The sequence below is a fragment of the Triticum urartu genome, chromosome 7A, assembly GCF_056163025.1.
Source record: "Triticum urartu cultivar PI428250 chromosome 7A, HENAU_Tu73, whole genome shotgun sequence".
Taxonomy (NCBI): Eukaryota; Viridiplantae; Streptophyta; class Magnoliopsida; order Poales; family Poaceae; genus Triticum; species Triticum urartu.
Window position 1 is genome coordinate 297,814,968 of NC_141879.1, and position 19,232 is coordinate 297,834,199.

Here is a 19,232-nt window from a genome sequence, read left to right on the forward strand (position 1 = left end):
CACCATGGGAGCCATGCGCCGGTCTTCTTTCTTCAGGACCCTTCGCATGAGAGGGTTAGGCACGGTGTCTGTGCTCGGGCCCGTCCCTGCAGCGTCGATAAATCCAATGGCTGAGCTCTGTCTGGCGGGCCGGCCCCGTTCGTTCGGCGCAGGTTGTCTAACCACCTCGCAGGACCAACGCAGCGAACAAGAATCAAGACCAGGCGCAACCCGCCTTGAGGTAGAGCCTCGTGAGTCCCGTGCTGGCTCATGGGTGCCCAGATACACCTCCTCCAGCCCTGCCGTGCAAGCCACGTGTCAGGGCGTGGTTATACATGCCCTGGGGGCTCTCCGCAGTAGGGAGTCCCCTCCCACAAGCTGGCAACGGACGGGCGATCACCGCGGCGATTTGTTCCCCTCCTCGCGCTATCCTGCAGGAACTTCTTGAGGATTACAGCGGGCGGTACCGTGGACTCTCTCTTCTCCCATCTGATTTGCTTGTGCATTAAAAGGGGGGCTCCTGAGCATCGCGACTCAGGAGCTCTTACTAGCTCTCCAGCCCTCACCCTGGCCTTGACCACGGCATCGTGACCTGGCATACCAACAGCGGCTGAGCTCGCTCGAGGGCCGGGACCTGAGGATGCAGAGTACCCAAGAGAGCATGAGAAGAGGGGGAGGCTTGCACGGGCCTAACCTAGCTACCCAGCAGCGGCCGATGCCCAAGTCTGGCGCACCACGAGGAACCAGCTCCGGAATGCCAAGATAAGTCTTGTACCCGGACCGACCCAGCGCTACGACATAGAATCCTCGCCTCTTCATTGCCCTGCTGCGGCAACGTCGCCTCCCTTTCCCATCCTCAGGTAGCTGCTTGCACACTAATGGGGACCTCTTGAGCATCGCGCCTCAGGAGCTCTTACTGCACCTCGGGCCGCTCACCTCCTGGCCTTGACCACGACATCGTGACCTGTCATACCAGCGATGGCTGTAGCCTGCCTGGGGACTGGCACCTGTCGGCGTAGAGCACCAAGCTGTCACGGGGTTGGAAAGGGGAGACCTAGCCTCAGGAGGACGCGCGTTCGCAAATTTTCATAATAAGGATGATATGAACAAAAGGCATTACAAACGCTTTGCACACCCCACGGAGTTCGTTTCGATTCCTCGCAGGGAACAAAAGGACAGGAATTCCTAGGAGTTCTAGCTACACGCGCCGAACATTACCGACGCCATCATCAACAGTGGGTCACGTGAGGCCGGCGCCAATCCCATCTAGATCAACGACGATGGCGGCTGGACGCCGGGGCCCTACTCTAGGCACGGCGGGAGCTCGAGGGCACGTAGCTGTCGTCGCTCATCTCCGGAGTCTCTGTGAGCTCGGGAGAATCGCTGGACCACCAGGAATCGCTGCTGTCGCTAGAGGAGCTGCAGGCGAGGCCTGCGGCAGGCCCGGCGCCCGCCGCTGTGCTGTCTTGGCGACCTCCTTCAGGGCAGCACTCCAACCGGCGACCTTCCTCGTCGAAGACCTTGAAGAAGTGCATGGAGGCGCCATCATACTCGAAGTGGATGGCGAGGGCGCCGTTCGCACGGCAGGCTCAGGAGATCTCGCCCCAGCCACGAGTCATGAAGATCCTCCCGGAGGTGACAACCTCAACTTCCGCTCCAGTCACCGGGGCGTCGCAGTCCGTGTGCTGCATCCAAAGCTCGAGAGGGCCTCTCGACGGAGAAGAACCGCAGAAGGCAAATCCAAGTGCTTGGGGACATCACCGCCCACAGCACGAACTCGCGCGAGGAGTCTGCAGCGTGGACCCCTGGGCGACGGCGTGCGCCACCGCGGCACGACGGCCACGGTGCTCATTGCTCCTCCCTCCGGAATCATCAACGTGAGCATACAAGGGCAACGGGTACCCAGGAGGCGGCCTTTCGTACCATGGCCGCGACACCACTGGCCTTACGACCATCTCGGGACGATGGGGCCTCCTCTTCTTCGGTGGGAGCAACTCGGGCTCGTAGAGGGGAGCCTTGCCCTTCTCCACGACCGAGAATCTCCGAATCGGCGCCATGACTACACCAGCTTGGAGTGGAGCAAGAAGGAGAAGAAGGAGGAGAGGCAGAGGAGAGACAGATGATGGGGGCTCCGCCCCCACCTCCCACTTATAGCCAAGGGGAGGCCAACCGCCGGCCTCCATGATCTAAGGTAATAACGATCTTTTTCCTGCATGCAGCAAGAACCCGTCAAGTCGGGCAGTTGCCGAGGCTGCGTGGGAAAGCGGAGACGCCCACGACTAATCAACCGCCACACGTCGACCAAGGCCGCAGGCTATTGGGGCCCGCGGCGCTCTGCACTTGCCCTTTGGCTTCACCTCAAAGCCAAGCCCAAGCGTGCCTTGGGCCCGGGGGCTACTATCGGCTTTCTGGGAATGGGGGTCCCCAGACATGCCTACCTGCGGCCCACGGCGTGGATCTGCGAGCGGGCCCGTATGGCCCATCTTCACCAACAAGCATTCAAGACCGTCACAAGGGGCCAAGCCTTGCGAGGAAGACAACACAAGACCTCCTCAGGAGCGGCCTCACCAGGCTGGCTCGCGAGGGGCAGAGAGATCAAGGCGAGGCAAACCTCGCAAGGTTCCAATGACGTGAGCCATGATGATCGAGATCAGGCAGGTGCCAGCGCGCATAGTGTCCTTATTTCCACTTTGGTGCTAAGGAGGCAAGCGTAGACGAAGAGTACCGAGACCAGCAGGACGGAGGTCATTGTGGAGCCCAAGACAACATCATCACCAGAGCCTTTGGCTGGCGAAGACTACTTTTGTCAGGATAAGCTGTACTAGCTGTCCCCTTTCAAATTGGACGTTGTTGGCTCCCTTCCCGCTCAATATTTGGGGAGAGGACCAGGGCCTCTATAAATAGGACTAGCCAACATAGTAGGAAGGGCAACTAATCAGAGAGAGAGATCCATCATCACAACCACAAGTTCACCAAGCACAAGAATACCTCTCCTCAGGAGGCTGTTCTTCCCCTTATACTGTTCATCCTCAGCCCAAGAGGCAATCCACCACCACCACACTGGAGTAGGGTATTACACCACAGCGGTGGCCCGAACTAGTATAAATCTTGTGTCTCGTGTGTTGTGAGTTCGTGTGCCTAGCCTAGAAATCGCGAAGTATGTGAGGGCATGATCGGTGAGGGAGAGATCTTCGCGCGCACCCCAGTGTTCAAACTTTAAGGGTTTTGCCGGAACCCGAAATCCGACAAGTTCTACCTTTTTTAAAAGAAATACCCAACGGAGGTATACTTGTTTTCTCAGCCCTGTCGGGCTGCAAATCTTTTAAGGTGAGAGCGATGTATTCGCCTGCCTAGAAAATGAAGTAGTAAGAAATGGGATGTAAATTTAAAAAACATAGCAAACCGGCAATTAGTTTCAAATATCTTTTTTAAGATTTCGAGATTTCGAATTTAATTGTTTTTTGCGGGGAGAATTATGTTGGATTTTACATTGATATAAATTTATTATTTTTAAATTAGTTTGAACGTGATTCAAAATTTCGGGATTAACAATAGTTCAGACCGCACCGAAATATGAAAAATTGGTTGAATTTTTAACCGTGGCAAGAATATGGTCTGTAATGATACAAAAAGAATATGGGCTTCAAAAAAATTCTTAGGAATTAGCCAATGGGTTGTACATTTTTTACCAATAATGACAGATGGGTTGTATGCTATTTTCCACATATTTGAGGCTAACTTGTGGGTTCCTAAAAAAGGTTGACGCGCACGCAAGGCCATGTCAACTTAGTTAACACACGAGAACAGTGACATTTGGATGTCCATCCAACAGTCATGGTGCTTCTTCAATCTCTGCTCTTCCTGCTCCAGCCACTCAAACTAGCGCCAGCGAGAGTGCCTGCTCCCTCCTGTCATGGCCGGCTCTACTGCCTCGCAGGCCTCACCGCCCACCATACTCCCATCGCTGGCGTGGCCAAATGGCCATCCCTCTACTCACCCACACCTATTGTTATTCTTCAACAATGATAGACAAACCAGTAAACCCTCGTACCCCCTCCGCGTGTGATACGCCTCCAACGTATCTATAATTTATGAAGTATTCATGCCAATATATTATCATTCTTGGATGTTTTACAATCATTTTATAGCAACATTATATCATTTTTTGGGACTAACCTATTGACCCAGTGCCTAGTGCTAGTTGTTGTTTTGCTTGTTTTTTACATCGCAGGAAATCTATATCAAACGGAGTCCAAACACCGCGAAACTTTTTGTGGATTTTTTATGGACCAGAAGTCATCCAATGGGCCAGAGCAGCACCTGGGGGGTTCCCCGAGGGGGGCACAAGGCACCAGGGCGCGCCTGGGGGCCCAGGCGAGCCCAGGTGGGTTGTGCCCACCTCGGTGGCCTCCCGTACCCCCTCTTCGCCCTATAAATCATCAAACATTCCCAAAACCTTCGGGGTAACCCTAGATCAGAAGTTCCGTCGCTGCAAGCCTCTGTATCCAGGAGGAACCAATTTAGACCCCGTTCCGGCACCCTGCCGGAGGGGGAAATCATCACTGGTGGCCATCCTCATCATCCCGGCGGCCACCACGATGAGGAGGGAGTAGTCCACCCTCGGGGCTGAGGGTTTGTACCAGTAGTTATGTGTTTAATCTCTCTCTCTCTCTCTCGTGTTCTTGAGATGTCACGATCTTGATGTATCGCGGGCTTTGTTAATATAGTTGGATCATATGGTGTTTCCCCTTGATAACCCACAAGTATAGGGGATCGCAACAGTTTTCGAGGGTAAAGTATTAAACCCAAATTTATTGATTCAACACAAGGGGAGCCAAAGAATATTCTCAAGTATTAGCAGCTGAGTTGTCAATTCAACCACACCTAGAAACTTAGTATCTGCAGCAAAGTACTTAGTAGCAAAGTAATATGATAGTAGTGGTAACGGTAGCAAAAGGTAATAGTAGTAAAAGTAATGTTTTTGGTATTTTGTAGTGATGATAGCAATAGCAACGGAAAAGTAAATAAGCGAAGAACAATATATGGAAAGCTCGTAGGCAATGGATCAGTGATGGAGAATTATGTCGGATGCGGTTCATCATGTAACAGTCATAACCTAGGGTGACACAAAACTAGCTCCAATTCATCAATGTAATGTAGGCATGTAATCTGAATATAGTCATACATGCTTATGGAAAAGAACTTGCATGACATATTTTGTCCTACCCTCCCGTGGCAGCGGGGTCCTTACGGAAACTAAGGGATATTAAGGCCTCCTTTTAATAGAGTACCGGAACAAAGCATCAACACATAGTGAATACATGAACTCCTCAAACTACGGTCATCACCGGTAAGTATCCCGATTATTGTCACTTCGGGGTTAACGGATCATAACACATAATAGGTGACTATAGACTTGCAAGATAGGATCAAGAACTCTCATATATTGATGAAAACATAATAGGTTCAGATCTGAAATCATGGCACTCGGGCCCTAGTGACAAGCATTAAGCATAGCAAAGTCATAGCAACATCAATCTCAGAACATAGTGGATACTAGGGATCAAGCCCAAACAAAACTAACTCGATTACATGATAGATCCCGTCGAACCCATAACCGTCCAGCAAGCTTATGATGGCATTACTCACGCTCGTTGGTGAGCATCATGAAATTGGTGATGGAGGATGGTTGATGATGATGATGGCGACAGATTCCCCTCTCCGGAGCCCCGAACGGACTCTAGATCAGCCCTCCCGAGAGGTTTTAGGGCTTGGAGGCGGCTCCGTATCATAAAACGCGATGAATCCTTCTCTCTGATTTTTTTTCTCCCCGAAACCAAATATATAGAGTTGGAGTCGGAGGAGCTCCAGGGGGCCCACGAGGTAGGGGGGCATGCCCTAGGGGGGCAGGCGCGCCCCCACCCTCATGGACAGGTGGTGGGCCCCCTGGCCTTCATCTTTTGCAAGGATTTTTATATTTTCTGAAAAATTGTTCCGTTAAGTTTCAGGTCATTCCGAGAACTTTTGTTTCTGCACATAAATAACACCATGGTAATTCTACTAAAAACAGCATTAGTCCGGGTTAGTTCCATTCAAATCATGCAAGTTAGAGTCCAAAACAAGGGCGAAAGTGTTTGGCAAAGTAGATACGACGGAGACGTATCAACTCCCCCATGCTTAAACCCTTGATTGTCCTCAAGCAATTCAGTTGACAAACTGGAAGTGATAACGAAAAACTTTTACAAACTCTGTTTGCTCTTGTTGTTGTAAATATGTAAAGCTAGCATTCAAGTTTTCAGCAAAGATTATAACTAACCACATTCACAATAACGCTTAGGTCTCAAGTTTACTCATATCAATGGCATAATCAACTAGCGAGCAATAATAATAAATCTCGGATGACAACACTTTCTCAAAACAATCATAATATGATATAACAAGATGGTATCTCGCTAGCCCTTTCTGAGACTGCAAAACATAAATGCAGAGCACCTTTAAAGATCAAGGACTGACTAGACATTGTAAGTCATGGTAAAAGAGATCCAGTCAAGTCATACCCAATGTAAACTAACAATAATGAATGCAAATGACAACAATGCTCTCCAACTGGTGCTTTTTAATAAGAAGATGATGACTCAACATGAAAGTAAATAGATAGGCCCTTCGCAGAGGAAGCAGGTATTTGTAGAGGTGCCAGAGCTCGGTTTTGAAATAGAGGTGAATAATATTTTGAGCGGTATACTTTCATTGTCAACATAACAACCAAGAGATGGCAATATCTTCCATGCTACACACATTATAGGCTGTCCCAAACAGAATGGTAAAGTTTATACTCCCCCTTCCACCAACAAGCATCAATCCATGGCTTGCTCGAAACAACAAGTGCCTGCAACTAACAAGAGTCCTAGGGGGAGTTTTGTTTGCAATTATTTTGATTTATTTTGCATAAAGCATGGGACTGGGCATCCCGGTGACCAGCCATTTTCTCGTGAGTGAGGAGCGGAGTCCACTCCTCTTGAGAATAACCCGCCTAACATGGATGGTACATACAACCCTAGTTGATACATGAGCAATTCGAGCATACAAAACATGATATTTATTTGAAGGTTTAGAGTTTGGCACATACAAATTTACTTGGAACGACAAGTAGATACCGTATATGGGTAGGTATGGTGGACTCATATGGAATAACTTTGGGGTTTAAGGGATTGGGTGCACAAGAAGTATTCCCGCTTAGTACAGGTGAAGGCTAGCAAAAGACTGGGAAGCGACCAGCTAGAGAGCGACAACAGTCATGAACATGCATTAAAATTAATCAACACCGAATGCAAGCATGAGTAGGATATAATCCACCATGAACATAAATATCGTGAAGGCTATGTTGATTTTGTTTCAACTACATGCGTGAACATGTGCCAAGTCAAGTCACTTAAATCATTCAGAGGAGGATACCACCCTATCATACCACATCACAACCATTTTAATAGCATGTCGACACGCAAGGTAAACCATTATAAGCTCCTAGCTAATCAAGCATGACACAAGACCTATGATCTCTAGTTGTCATTGCAAGCATGTTTATTCATATTACGCTGAATCAGGAATGATGAACTAATCATATTACAAAAACAAAAGAGGTCGAGTTCATACCAGCCTTTCCCATCTCAGTCAGTCCATCATATATCGTCATAATTGCCTTTCACTTGCACGACCGAACGATGTGAATACTAATAATAGTGCGCGTGCATTGGACTAAGTTGGAATCTGCAAGCATTCAATAAACAGGAGAAGACAAGGCAATATGGGCTCTTTTGTCAGATCATCAATAATGCATATAAGAGCCACTTCAACAATTTAATTATGGTCTTCTCCTATCAACCCCCAAAGAAAAGAAAAGAAATAAAACTATTTACACGGGAAAGCTCCCAACAAGTAAAAGAAGAACAGGAAATATTTTTGGGTTTTCTTTTTAATTACTACTACAAGCATGTAAAGTAAACTAATTAAAAGCTACAACTAATTTTTTTGGTTTTTTCTTAAGGTTTATTAAACACACAAGAAGAAAGCATAAAAATGAAATAACCTAGCATGGATGATACAATGAAAAAGTATGAGCGCCGACATCTAGCAATTTGTGTGTGAACATAAATGTAATGTCGTTGGGAAATACGTACTCCCCCAAGCTTAGGCTTTTGGCCTAAGTTGGTCTATGGCCACGGCTGGCCTGGCGGATATCCATAATAGTAGTTGGGGTCGTACTGAGATGCAGCGGCTATCGCCTGCTGAGCTGCAACATGGTGACAAGCGGCCTCCACTCTCCTCTCGTACTCATCTGCCTCCTCTCTGATAATAACATATCTTCCTTTTGCTGATGATCAAAGAAGGCAGGAGCAGGGAGAGTAATACAGACAACATGTCGTCTGTCAAAGATTAGTCGATACTGGAGAGGTGATTCATTCCTCTTGACAAACTGGTGGTGAACCATAGCATTAAAATTTAAATAAGCAAGGGGCAACTCAATATCATCCTCGCGTATGGTTATACCAAGAAAATTAGCAATGCGGGTTGCATAAATTCCACCAAAAAAATCTCCATTAAATCTATTATGATGCAACCTATGTGCAACAATGGCTCCAAAATTATAAGATTTGTCTCCTAACACAGAGTCCTAAGAATACTGAGGTCAGGAACACACATATGACATGCTTCATCTTTACCATTAATGCATCTACCTATGAAGATAGCAAAATAATGTATAGCAGGAAAATGAATGCTCCCTATGGTAGCTTGTGTTATATCTCTAGATTCCCCCACAGTTATACTAGAAAGAAAATCTCTAAATTTAGATTTGTGAGGATCCCTGATACTACCCCATTATGGAAGTTTGCAAGCAGTGGTAAAATCCTCTAAGTCCATAGTGTAAGAATTTTCATAAAGATCAAACAGGATAGTGGGAGAATTACGTGAAGATGAAAGTTGAAACCTCCTCACAAAGGAACTAGTGAGCTGGTGATACTGGATGCACTTCTCTTCCTCAAAGCTCACAAGATCGGCGTTATGCAAATATGCGTTAAACTCTTCCTTAATTCCCACTCGATCCATAAAATTTTCCAAAGGCCATTCACAAGGACGCACTAGAGCGTCTCTTGTTGGCTCTTCATCAGCATCACGGATTGCAAGCCTGGGTCCTTGCTTCCTTGAAGAACCACCTTGGAACATTTTCCTAAGCATATTTCTTCCTCTGAAAAATTCTGAAATTGTTTAGTAACTTCAAAATAGAAGTAAACCAAACTCGATAATATTGATAGCAACTACTCCTACAAGTGCCTAGAGCCTATATCATGCATCAAAACTACTTGGAACTATATAAATTTGGCATGCAAGCTCAAGAACATGGTCACCTAGGCAGCACAAATTTGCAATGAATAAAGCACTAGAACAAAAACTAATTGGACCAATGGAGGAGTCACATACCAAGGAACAATCTCCCCAAGCAGTTTTGTGAGAGGTGCTTTGAGCAAGGAGATCGAAAATGGCAGCAAAACGAGCTTGGACTCGGGTTTGAGCTGGTTATTTGTGTTTGGGGGAGGAAGAAGGAGTGTGTGGGTGAAAGGATAAGTGGAGGAGGGCCACCGTGGGCCCACGAGGCAGGGGGCGCGCCCAGGAGGGTAGGGCGCGCCCTCCACCCTCGTGGGCAGGTGGGTGACCCCCCTGTTGTGTTTTCAGTGCCAAATATTCTAAAATATTCTAGAAAAAAATCATATTTAAATTTCAGGGCATTTGGAGAACTTTTATTTTCGGGGTATTTTATATTGCACGGATAATCAGATAACAGACAGAAAAATACTATTTTTATTTTATTTAATATAAATAACAGAAAGTAAAAGGAGGGTACAATAGGTTGTGCCTACTAGTTTCATCCATCTCATGCTCATCAAAAGGAATCCACTAACAAGGTTGATCAAGTCTTATTAACGAACTCATTCCGAATAACATGGAACCGAAGAATTTCGAATAACACTATGTTACCTCAACGGGGATATGCACATCCCCAATAATAAGAATATCATATTTCTTCTTGACAGCAGGAAGAGGAAATTCAAAACTTCCAAATATAATCGATGGAATTTTTCCAATAGAGTTTGTACTATGAACTTGAGCTTGTTTCATCGGAAAGTGTACCCTATGCTCATTACCATTAACATGAAAAGTGACATTGCCTTTGGTGCAATCAATAACAGCCCCTGCAGTATTCAAAAAGGGTCTTCCAAGAAGAATAGACATACTATCATCCTCGGGAATATCGAGAATGACAAAGTTCGTTAAAATAGTAATGTTTGCAACTACAACAGGCACATCCTCACAGATACTGACATGTATAGCAGTTAATTTATCAGCCATTTCCAAAGATATTCCAGTAGGTGTCAACTTATTCAAATCAAGTCTACGATATAAAGAGAGAGGCATAACACTAACACCGACTCCAAGATCACATAAAGCAGTTTTAACATAGTTTCTTTTAATGGAGCATGGTATAGTGGGTACTCTTGGATCTCCAAGTTTCTTTGGTATTCCACCCTCAGAAGTATAATTAGCAAGCATGGTCGAAATTTCAGCTTCCGGTATCTTCCTTTTATTTGTAACAATATCTTTCATATACTTAGCATAAGGATTCATTTCGAGCATATCAGTTAATCACATACGCAAAAAGACAGGTCTAATCATTTCAGCAAACTGCTCAAAATCCTCATCATCCTTTTTCTTGGATGGTTTGGGAGGAAAAGGCATGGGTTTCTGAACCCATGGTTCTCTTTCTTTACCGTGTTTCCTAGCAACAAAGTCTTTCTTATCATAACGTTGATTCTTTGATTGTGGGTTATCAAGATCAACAGCAGGTTCAATTTCTATATCATTATCATTACTAGGTTGAGCATCATCATGAACATTATCGTTAACATTATCACTAGTTTCAGGTTCATTACCAGATTGTGTTTCAACATCAGAAATAGAAATATCATTTGGATTCTCAAGTGTTTCATTAATAGGTTCACTAGAAGCATGCAAAGTCCTATCATTTTTCTTTTTCTTCCTTTTAGAAGGACTAGGTGCATCTATATTATTTCTCTGAGAATCTTGCTCAATTCTCTTAGGGTGGCCTTCAGGATACAAAGGTTCCTGAGTCATTTTACCACCTCTAGTCATAACTCTAACCGCATCATCATTATTCTTACTATTCAATTCATTGAGCAAATCATTCTGAGCTTTAAGTACTTGTTCTACTTGAGTGGTAACCATAGAAGCATGTTTACTAATAAGTTTAAGTTCACCTTTAACATTAGCCATATAATCACCCAAGTGTTAAAGCATATTTGAATTGTATTTCAATTGTCTACCAAAATAAGCATTAAAATCTTCTTGCTTAGCCATAAATTTATCAAACTCATCTAAGCATGGGCTAGCAAACTTAGTAAATGGGATTTCAGCTTTATCATATCTATAGAGAGAATTTACCTTTACTACCTGTGTCGGGTTATCAAGACCACAAGTTTCTTCAATAAGTGATGGATCAATATAATATGTTTCTACAATAGGAGGTAAATTCTTAACATCTTCAGCTTTAATACCTTTTTCTTTCATAGATTTCTTTGCCTCTTGCATATCTTCAGGACTGAGAAATAGAATACCCCTCTTCTTCGGAGATGGTTTAGGAATAGGCTCAAGAATTGGCTCCAGAGGTGTCCAATTATTTTCATTTGTCAACATATTATTCAATAGAATTTCAGCTTCATCCGGTGTTCTTTCCCTGAAAACAGAACCAGCACAACTATCCAGGTAATCTCTGGAAGCATCGGCTAGTCCATTATAAAAGATATCAAGTATTTCATTTTTCTTAAGAGGATGATCAGGCAAAGCATTAAGTAACTTGAGAAGCCTCCCCCAAGCTTGTGGGAGACTCTCTTCTTCAATTTGCACAAAATTATATATATCCCTTAAAGCAGCTTGTTTCTTATGAGCAGGGAAATATTTAGCAAAGAAGTAATAAATCATATCCTGGGGATTACGCACACAACCAGGGTCAAGATAATTAAACCATATCTTAGCATCACCCTTTAATGAGAACGGAAATATTCTAAGGATATAAAAGTAACGAGTACTCTCATCAGTAGTGAACAGGGTGGCTATATCATTTAATTTAGTAAGATGTGCCACAACAGTTTTAGATTCATAGCCATGAAAAGGATCAGATTCAACCAAAGTAATTATATCAGGATCAACAGAGAATTCATAATCCTTATCAGTAACACAGATAGGTGAAGTAGCAAAAGCAGGGTCAGGTTTCATCCTAGCATTTAGAGATTGCTTATTCCATTTAGCTAATAACCTCTTGAGTTCGTGTCTATCTTTGCAAGCTAAAATAGCTAAAGAAGCTTCTTTATCAAAAACATAACCCTCAGGAATAATAGGCAAGTCTTCATCATCAATTTCATCAGTATTATCAGATTCAATATTTTCATTCTCTATAGCCCTAGCAAGTTGTTCATCAAGAAATTCACCAAGTGGCACAGTAGTATCAAGCATAGAAGTAGTTTCATCCTAAGTATCATGCATAGCAGAAGTAGCATCATCAATAACATGCGAAATATTAGAACAAATAGTAGAAGAAGGTTTAGGTGTCGCAAGCTTACTCATAACAGAAGGTGAATCAAGTGCAGAGTTAGATGGCAGTTCCTTACCTCCCATCGTAGTTGTGGGATAAATCTTGGTTTTTGGATCTCTCAAGTTCTTCATAATGATAAGCAGATATAAATCCCAAGTGACTCAAAGAATAGAGCTATGCTCCCCGGCAACGGCGCCAGAAAATAGTCTTGATAACCCACAAGTATAGCGGATCGCAACAGTTTTTGAGGGTCGAGTATTAAACCCAAATTTATTGATTCAACACAAGGGGAGCCAAAGAATATTCTCAAGTATTAGCAGCTGAGTTGTTAATTCAACCACACTTGGAAACTTAGTATATGCAACAAAGTACTTAGTAGCAAAGTAATATGATAGTAGTGGTAACGGTAGCAAAAGGTAACATTAGTAAAAGTAATGTTTTTGGTATTTTGTAGTGATGATAGCAATAGCAACGGAAAAGTAAATAAGCGAAGAACAATATATGGAAAGCTCGTAGGCAATGGATCAGTGCTGGAGAATTATGCAAGATGCGGTTCATCATGTAACAGTCATAACCTAGGGTGACACAGAACTAGCTCCAATTCATCAATGTAATGTAGGCATGTATTCCGTATATAGTCATACATGCTTATGGAAAAGAACTTGCATGACATCTTTTGTCCTACCCTCCCGTGGTAGCAGGGTCCTTACGGAAACTAAGGGATATTAAGGCCTCCTTTTAATAGAGTACCGGAACAAAGTATTAACACATAGTGAATACATGAACTCCTCAAACTACGGTCATCACCGGTAAATATCTCGATTATTGTCACTTTGGGGCTAACGGATCATAACACATAATAGGTGACTATAGACTTGCAATATAGGATCAAGAACTCTCATATATTGATGAAAACATAATAGGTTCAGATCTGAAATCATGGCACTCGAGCCCTAGTGACAAGCATTAAGCATAGCAAAGTCATAGAAACATTAATCTTAGAACATAGTGGATACTAGGGATCAAACCCTAACAAAACTAACTCGATTACATGATAGATCCCATCCAACCCATCACCGTCCAGCAAGCCTACGATGGAATTACTCACGCACGGCGGTGAGCATCATGAAATTGGTGATGGAGGATGGTTGATGATGACGATGGCGACGGATTCCCCTCTCCGGAGCCCCGAACGGACTCCAGATCAGCCCTCCCGAGAGGTTTTAGGGCTTGGCGGCGGCTCCGTATCGTAAAACGCGATGAATCCTTCTTTCTGATTTTTTCTCCCCGAAACCAAATATATAGAGTTGGAGTTGGAGTCGGAGGAGCTCCAGGGGGCCCACGAGGTAGGGGGCGCGCCCCCACCCTCGTGGACAGGTGGTGGCCCCCCTGGCCTTCATCTTTTGCAAGGATTTTTTATATTTACTGAAAAATTATTTCGTGAAGTTTCAGGTCATCCCGAGAACTTTTGTTTCTGCACATAAATAACACCATGGTAATTCTGCTGAAAACAACGTCAGTCCGGGTTAGTTCCATTCAAATCATGCAAGTTAGAGTCCAAAACAAGGGCAAAAGTGTTTGGAAAAGTAGATACGACGGAGACGTATCACCCCTCTCTATCTTGTTGTGATGAGTTGAGTTTTTCCCTTTGAGATTTCGTTGTTATCGGATTGAATACTTTTATGGATTTGAGAGCGCTTGATATATGTCTTGCATATGAATACTCATGGTGACAACGGGGTATCATATTGATTCACTTGATATGTGTTTTGGCACTCAACTCCCAGATTCCCGTGGTGACATTGGGGTAATCTATGCATAGGGGTTGATGCACGTTCTCGTCTTTTGTTTCTCCGATTGAAATCTTGGGGCACTCTTTGAGGTTCTTTGTGTTAGATTGAGTATCATGAGTCTGAAATGATTTGGTGTTATTTTAGTACGAACGCTTGGATAGATCGATCGGAAAGAATACCTTCGAGGTGGTTTCGTACCCTACAAATGATTTCTTCGTATGTTCTCCGCTAGATAGGAACTTTGGAGTGATTCTTTGTTTCACGTTGAGGGATGGTTATATGATCCAATTATGTTAGCATTGTTGAGAGATTGCACTAGCGAAAGTACGAACCCTAGGCCTCTTTTTTCAAGCATTGCAATACCGTTTTATGCCCGTTTACTATTTGCTACCTTGCTGTTTTTTTATTCAGATTATAAAAATATATTTCTACCATCCATATTACACTTTTATCACCATCTCTTTGCTGAACTAGTGCACCTATACAATTTGACATTGTATTAGGTGTGTTGGGGACACAAGAGACTTTTTATTATTTGGTTGCAAGGTTGTTTGAGAGAGACCATCTTCATCCTACGCCTCCCACGGATTGATAAACTTTAGGTCATCCACTTGAGGGGAAATTGCTACTGTCCTACAAAACTCCATGCTTGGAGGCCCAACACCTGTCTACAAGAATAAAATTGCGTAGTAGACATCAAGCTCTTTTCTGGCACCGTGCCGGGGAGGTGAGTGCTTGAAGGTATATCTTTAGATCTTGCAATCGAATATTTTAGTTTCTTGTTTATCACTAGTTTGGTTTATAAAAGAAAACTACAAAAAATGGAATTGAGGTTGCATCATATTATTGATCATCTTTATAATATCTTTCTTGAAAATGATGGTCCGAATTTTTTTGCTCAATTGTTAGAAGAAGAAGTCAATAAAATGTTTGGCACAAAATATTTGAATGATGAGCTTGATTGCAATGTTGTTAGTATGAATTCTTTCAATATCCAAAATGCTAATGATGATTGCACAAGTCATGACAAAAATGTTTCTTATAAGCATGTCATTTTTTGTGGAGTGCATAAAGTTTGTGAAGACGTGCCTTATAGGGAAGATAGATTTTCCAAGAAGCATAAGCATGATAGAAAAAATTCTTTGCTCAAAGTGATAGATTAATTTTCTACAAAATTATGTTCTCTTTGTCCTATTACTTGTGAACTTTGCAATAAGGTTGGTCACCTTAATTTTCAATGCAAACTTTTTCATGATCGAATCATGGCCAAATATTGTAATAATTTGATCACCCTTGAACTTTATAATGAGCTTTGTCTATTTTTTGGGAGTGAAGAATTGACAAATAAAAATAGTTGGTTTGAAGTATTCATTCTCACAGACGACACTGAAACTAAACTAAAAATATCCATATGTTTTGCATGGTAAATTGCAATGAGAATGCTTATATTGCCAACTATAGAAAGATGGGAAAACCAATAGAATATAAAAGGAATACTAATGAAAGGGTAAATATTTCCACGTTCCCTCCTATTGTCTCTCATGGTGAAATAGGTGACGAGGAGGAGCTCCCTATTCAACCAATCTCATCAATAAGAAGCTTGAAAAATTAATTAAACCCACACATGATGTGGTGAAGAAGAAGAAAAGAAGAAGAAATAATAGATTTAAAAAGGTATCTCTCCCAAATAGTGTTGATCCTATTATTGTTGTGCCTCATGAAAATGAATCAAAAATAATTGTGGAGGATGATGCACTTGATGATGATATTGCTTCTATGTTTTATGGCACAATGTTCGAGAGCACTATTGATGATGATTTTTTTATGCCTATTACTTGTCGTGATGATTATGATTGGGAATATAATGATACTTCTTATAATCTTGGAAATCTTTTTGGCACCAACTTGGGAAATTATGATGATAGCAATTGTTATACCATTGGTGCTATTCATACTACTAATGATGAGAGTGATTATGCTTATGATATGCCAAGCCACAAGCTTGGGGATGCTATGTTTGATGATAATGACATGTTTGAGAATTTATTTACTACAATTAATGTTTGTCCCAAGCTTGGGGATGCTATGCTTATTGAATATGATCTTTTTAGTCCCCTTACTTTGAACGATCAAATTTTCTATGATGATTGCATGCCTCCCACTTATGATGATTATTGTGATGATACTTATGTTATAAAAAGTAGTGATAATTATTTTCATAATTTTGAATATTATTTTACTGAACATTACTCTTTTAATGTGGGAACAATTTATAGTATTCAAGTTTCCTATGATACTCCCACTATTATGAATGAGAATAAAATTGCTTATATGGAGAGTAATAATTTTTCTATGCTTTTGGATCATGAAAATAAAGCTTTATGTGATGGTTATATTGATGAATCTATTCATGATTCTACTGAAAATTATTATGAGAGAGGAACTTATGACTCATCATGCTCTTGTTATGTTTCAATCCTTATCTTCTATGCGAGCATCATTGAACTCATCATGCCTAGCTTAAAAGGCATAAAAGAAAAGCGCTCGTTGGAAGACAAACCAACACTTTTACCTACTATTATTATGTGTTCACATTATTAGGCTACTTTATTAATCATGTTTTATTGCTTTTGTTTCAATAAAGTTTGAAGTAAAGCCTTTGGGATGGTCTATGGTGATAGTTGATTTGATCTTGCTGAAAAACAGAAGCTTTTGCGCTCAGGAAAATAATTCTCATTTTTAATAGAAGCATGATAAAATACTGATTCTTTTTATAAGATTAATAGACGAATTTCCCAGGTTGCCCTAATTTTACAGAATTTTTGGAGTAGCAGAAATATGGTTGGAGTACAGATTACTATAGACTGTTCTGTTTTTGACAGATTCCGTTTTCAACGCGTAGTTTGCTTGTTTTCTAGTTTTCTATAGCTTAAATTGCTCAATATAAATTGGTGAAATGATATGCTACAGTAGGCATTGTGTGATAATAATTATGAATATTGTCTTTGACAGTACCAAAGTGAAATGGTTTGCTCTTTATCATACTAACCTATCTCACGAAGTTCCGCTAAGTTTTGTGTGATTGAAGTTTTCAAGTTTTGGGTGAGATATCGATATGAGGAGAATAAGGAATGACAATACCCTAATATTGGGGATTCCCAAGGCACGTCAAGTTAGTATTCAAGGAAGATCCAAGCAACTAAGCTTGGGGATGCACCGGAAGGCATCCCCTCTTTCGTCTCCAACATTATCGGTAACCTCACGTGGAGCTATATTTTCATTCATCACATGATATGTGTTTTGCTTGGAGTGTCATTTTCATTTGCTAGTATTTTCTTGCTATTCTTTATAATAATGTTTTGCATCTTCTATTTCAATAAAAATGTCAAGTATAGCCTTTGCCATGCCTATTTTAAAAGTCTATATGTTGTTGTTTCAAAACAGAAAGTTTATCGCTGTTGCAAAAATTCCCTAGGAAAGTCAAAATTTGATAAAATATTTAAACTTGTTGCAAAATAAGCTATGATAAATTTTCTACAGTTTGGTAATTTTTTATAATTGTTGGAGTTACATAAGTATGATTGGTCTTGCATTCTTTACAGACTATACTATTTTGGCAGATTGCTGTTATGGTTGCATTGTTTGCATGTGTTTGCTTGTTTAATGATTCTATTTGCGGATAGGAGTATTAAACACACAGAGGAATTTAGTATGCGATGTTGAATAATAATTTTAGTGATTTTCTACATTAGATAATGATAAGTTTATTGCATTGATTTATCCTAACTTATCTTACGAGTTCTTGTTGAGTTTTGTGTGGATGAAGGTTTTAAGAATTAGGGAAACCGTGTTATGAGAAGGATGAAGAAGACACAAGATCCCAAGCTTGGGGATGCCCAAGGCACCCCAAGTTAATATTTCAAGAAGTCTCAAGCATCTAAGCTTGGGGATGCCCCGGTAGACATCCCACATTTCTGCTTCAACAATTATCAGTTAGTATTGGTTGAGCGTAAGTTTTTGCTTCTTCACATGATGTGTGCTATTCTTGGAATGTCATTTTGTTTTGTTTTGCTTGCTGTGTTAATAAAATACTTAGATATGAAAGTTTTTAAATAAGAGAGAGTCCTCAAATAGCAACCCATTTACATAACTACTCACTTGATCTTCACTTATATCTTTTTGGAGTAGCTTGTCATTTACTGTTGTGCTTCACTTATATCCTATGAGTAAATTTTTGAATGAATTGAATATAATGAATTTGAAATTATATCATGCCTAGTGGTAGCTTCACATTGGGTTTATAAAGTGAAATCTTTTGAAGCTGGACAATCACAATATTGGTCATACAAGCAATTCCTGAATGATTAGTATAAGGAAGAGAACTTTCACATGCAAATACACTATCTTTGAAATATTTTGTGATTGTGTGCCCCCATCAAAATATTATATGCCAAAATTGTTGACGTTGGACAAGGAAGACAACGTAATGTTTTATGTTTGTTCATATTCACATAGAAGTTATATTGTCATAGATCCTTCAGCATGTGGTGCTTGCCCCCCCATCCTTGCTAGCCGAAAATCCCGCACCAAGTAGAGATACTAGTTGTGCATCCAAAAACCCATAAACCCAAATCTCATTTTCAAGAGTCCACCATACCTACCTAAGGATTGAGCAAGATCCTTCAAGTAAGTTGTCATCGGTGCAATAAGGCAATAGAAATTGCTTCTAAAAGTGTTAGATAATTTAGTGTAAGAGAACATTGAGCGTTGCACGAATTTTTATGGCAAAGAATAAAAGCGAC